General features: G+C 52.7%; 1 protein-coding gene and 1 long non-coding RNA gene across 2 annotated transcripts in view; both read right to left on the minus strand.

Annotated features, from left to right (window-relative positions):
* Window positions 1-4,450, minus strand: part of OSBPL5 (oxysterol binding protein like 5) — a 358,346-nt gene that overhangs the window by 235,858 nt on the left and 118,038 nt on the right. The gene's annotated exons all lie outside the window — the stretch shown is intronic.
* Window positions 495-4,450, minus strand: LOC121919987. Its single transcript, XR_006101615.1, has 2 exons — window positions 4,312-4,450; window positions 495-926 (listed from the first exon to the last, which is right to left on the minus strand). It is a non-coding gene; the product is annotated as an uncharacterized LOC121919987 (long non-coding RNA).

The raw sequence follows: 4,450 nt of genomic DNA on the forward strand, positions 1-4,450 counted from the left end.
CCTGAGAATTCTAAATACCCCTCCTTAAAACTGCAAATCCCAGAATGCAACAGGAGGCAGCTAGAGCAGTCAAAGTGGAATAGTAGCACTATAAGAGTATAGTGTGATAAACACCCCTGTTAACCTTCCAAGATCAGACAGGATTTAGTGCCTTCATGAGATTTAGGCTGGAATAAAGCTTTTACTTGGAATCCAAAACTAGCAAGTTAATGAAACACACACAAATGCACAGCATGTAATTACAAACGGGGTGGCGGGGTGCCCCTCCAGTTTCCTTTTTGCATGAGGAGACCAGGAACAAAGAGGGAAACCCATTTCTCCTTGCACATTTGGATCAAGTCAGTCTTCTGTGCCAAGTGCTGATTAGTGTAACATGCCTCCAACCTTCCTCCTAGCAGACTGCTGTCCAGATTAGCACATTTTGTTGCTGTGTCACAGGTCTGAGAGTACTACTCAGCACAGTAATTATGGAGAGATTCACATCAGACATTTGGTAAAATAAAGTGAACATTTCACATAATTTATTTGGAATGGCCACATCAAAGCAAAAAAAAAAAAGGCAATATAAAGACAGATGCTTCCTTTAAAAGCAGTCATCAAAAATAAATACAAAAGACAGATCCTACAAATAACTTAAACTGTTTTTCCCCATCTAGAGGAGTAGAGCAGTCTTTGCATCTTTATAAATAGAAAATGAAATAGTAGTTTGCAAGCTGGTCTTGTTTTCAGTTAGCCAGACTGCATGTTTTCTAAGTCTCTTTGGTCAGTAAATGCCTTTCAGTGAAAACTTGGCTATTCTGCTCAGCCACTTCAGATTTGATGAAACTCTGCAAACTTCTGGCACCCTGTCTTGCTTTCCTTCATTGGTACCCTGTTCCATTGCAAATCTCAGTCCAAGGCACTTGATCTTGTTTGCCATCCAGATTCTAAAGAAAGAGGAAAACATAGGACATAAAAAAGTGAGCACATTTTCTTCAAAGAAAATTATTAACTGCACTTACATGTTCTTATCAAATGAAGTTTTCTGTTAAAAAAAAAAGAGAGAGAGAATCCACAGTTCTTGTTCTTGACTTGTGTTGTAGGTTGCACATAATGCTTTTCTTCAAAGCATGGTGCACAACCTACATCAGAAATGAAGAACCAGAATTGTGGCTGCTATTTTGTAGACAGCTTCATGTTATCAGAAAGGCTGAGAGTGGCAACGTTATTCTTAACAGCATTAGGTAGTGAGGCCTCCTGGCTTTGCAGAAATGGGTCTTTGACTATGGTGGCTGGGGATGTTGGGTACTGCAGTCATACTCTGATAGGGAAAGGGTATGGCTGACCTTAGAATCCCTGCAGGCCAGGGGACAAATGCCTAAACTTTCCCTTACTTCTCAAAGAGGATAATGGACAGCATTCAAAGTTGTCCAAAGCTTTCTGCAACAAGGCAGCTGCTAGATGGCCAACTTGTGTCCAAGGTATTGTAGGACTGCAATTCCCATCCCCCACATTATGGGCTATGCCAATTGGGGCTGATGGGAGTTGCAATCTAACATCCAGAGGACCCTACATTGCTTGCTCCTGCACTAGAGTTTTTCAACAATGGTTTGCAGGGCAATCCTGCATGTTCTTATACAGAAGTAGTTTCCTTGGGCTTGATGAGATTTACTCCTTCATAAGCCCATTCAGGATTGCTTAAGTTTGCTGAGCCAAGATGTGTTAGTGATTTGAGTGTTGAACTAAGACTCCAGGAGACCAAGGTTCAAACCCCTGCTATGAAAACCACTGGGTGCCCTTGGGCGTCAAACTCTCTCAGACTCTAAAGGCATTGTCAAACCTCTTCTGAGCAACCTGGGCAAGAAAACCACAGGAGAGGGACACTGTAACCCTGAAGACAGGTAGCAGCAACAATCTGGCTGGGACTCTTCCTTAACTGCTTACAGTTAGAAGAGGCCCTTCTCTCCTACACCACTTCCATTTTTAGAGAAAACATCCCACTAGATCAGACTAAAAGTGTACATGGAAGAGCCAGTCGGGTTAAGGCTATCTGGCAGGAAGTGGATGTTTGGATCATCTTTTTTTGGTTTTTTATTGGATAAATAGATTTTCTTTGCACCAGTATAACTCTGTGAGCATTAAGAGCCAGTTGCACTGAGGAACACTGAACTAGGACACCTCTACATGTGGATCTTGGCTCCCCACCTCCCTGGCAATGACCACCTTTCCCTGCATAGCCCTTCTTTCACCAGTTATCCCCTTCAGATTGCAAAAGGGTGGGCTGTAAGGATCCCATTCTCTCTCAGTCTCAGGAAATCTAAGGGAACCAGCAATCTCCCTTAGTTTTGCTGAGGTGCCTGACAGAGCAATATTCCTCCACCCTCAGTCTGCTCCCTCTGGGTTAGGCAGCAGAAGCCCTGGATAGGCCAGATTTGCAAGTCAACTTCACAAACACACCTCTGTATAGCAAAGAGAGCAAGTGGTGGAACACCCTTCTCTAGCCTGGAGCCCTGCTGGGTGGGAATGATGGGAGAGGTAGTCCAACACATCTAGTGGGATCCAGGTTGGGGAGAGCTGCTTTGAAAGGGCAGGAAGAAGGAAGCAGGGCAACGGGGGTCTTGAATATTCTGGGGCTATTTTCAAGACACTCATTTTGGGCCAATGTCCTTCAAGCTGGCAACCTCCCAAAAGGGAGACCAACCAGGAGACTTGCCAGGCTCAAGGCCTCCCTTTGCAGGGACTCAGTAGTCAGGTATTTTCTAAATACTTCAGATTTCTAGTTTTTTGTGGGTTTTGGGGTCTCTGTGGCCCTGTTTTCTCTAGAAGCGTTTCTATGGCAGAAGCCTTCCCTGAAGATGCCAGCCACAGATGCCAGGGAAACGTCAGGCAGAAACCCTCCCAGAACATGGCCACAGAGCCCCTCAGAGGAGGAGGAGGGATGCCAGGGCTTGAGCAGGGGATGGAGGAGAGGTCCTGGGGCTCAGGGGCCTCCCTTCCCCCTGGTTGGGGGTCTGGGAGGGAGGGAGAGGCCCTTGGCAGCAGCCCTTCCTCAGGGGCAGAAGGGGGTCCTGAGCCCCACAGAGGAGGAGGAGGAGGAGGCAAGGCGCGGTGGAGGGAGGGAGAAGGAGGGGGCCTAGAAGAGAGGTCCTGGGGCTCAGGGGCCTCCCTTCCCCCTGGCTGGGCGCCTGAGGGGGAGAGGCCCTTGGGAACAGCCCTTCCTCGGGCCTTGAGGGGGAGCAGAAGGGGGTCCTCAGCCCCGAGAAAGAAGGTAGGGTGGTGGAAAAAAAAAAAAAAAAAATGGGAGGATGAGAGGCAAGGTGCGGTGGAGGGAGGTAGGATGCGGGCTTGCTCAGGGGATGGAGGAAGAGGTCCTGAGGAGGCAGGGGCCTCACTTCGCCCGGCTGGGGCCTGTCCAGGGGCCTCAGAAGAGGGCAGGGAGGGAGGGGAGGGAGAGGCCCTTGGCAGCAGCCCTTCCTCAGGGGCAGGAAGGGGGGGTCTCCTGAGCCCACAGAGGAAGGAGGTCGAGGCAAGGCCAGAGGCTCCGTGTAGGGAGGTAACTGGCCTCCCTTCCCCTGGCTGGGCGCCTGAAGGGGGAGGAGGCCCCTTGGGAGCAACCCTTTCCTCGGGCCTGGGGGGTAGCAGAAGGGGGTCCTCAGCCCCTCATAGGAGAGAGGAGGGAGACAAGGCGCGGTGGAGGAGGGAGAAGGAGGGGGGCCTAGAAGAGAGGTTTCATGGGGCTCAGGGCCTCCCTTCCCATGGCTGGGCGCCTGAGGGAGAGGCCCTTGGAGCGCCCTTCCTCGGGCCTGGGGGGAGCAGAAGGGGGTCCTCAGACCCCACAGAGGAGGAGGAGGAGGAGGGAAGGTGCGGTGGAAGGAGGGAAGGATGCCAGGGCTTGAGGCAGGGGATGGAGGAGATGTTCCCCTGAGGAGGCAGGGCTCCATTCGCCCGGCTGGGGCTCTGTCCGGGGCCTCAGAAGAGGCAGGGAGGGAGGGAGTGAGAGGCCCTTGGCAGCAGCCCTTCCTCAGGGGCAGAAGTGGGTCCGGAGCCCCACGAGGAGGAGGCGAGCAAGCGCCGTGGAGGGAGGGCGGGGCCTCCCTTCCCTGGCTGGGCGACTGAGGGGATAGCACCTGGCGGCAGCCCTTCCTCGGGCCTTGAGGGAAGCAGAAGGGGTTCATCAGCTCCCCACAGAGGAAGAGGCGAGCAAAGGCAGGCGCGGGTGGAAGGGAAGGGAGGAGGAGGGAGGGATGCCAGGGCTTGAGGCAGGGATGAGGAAGCGGTCCCTGGGGCTCCGGGGGCCTGGAGAGAGAGAGGGAGGAGGGCGGCGGGCGCTACCTGGTCTCCGTCCGTCTGCCTTCCTCAGGAGGCGCGGCGTTCCCGGGGGCCGTCCTTGGGCGGGGGCTGCTGTTCCCGGCGTTCCGGCTCTGCCCCCGGGGGGCTCTCCTCCTCCTCTTCCTCCTCTTCCTCCCGGGGA

Source organism: Sceloporus undulatus, chromosome 1 (assembly GCF_019175285.1).
Source record: "Sceloporus undulatus isolate JIND9_A2432 ecotype Alabama chromosome 1, SceUnd_v1.1, whole genome shotgun sequence".
Taxonomy (NCBI): domain Eukaryota; kingdom Metazoa; phylum Chordata; class Lepidosauria; order Squamata; family Phrynosomatidae; genus Sceloporus; species Sceloporus undulatus.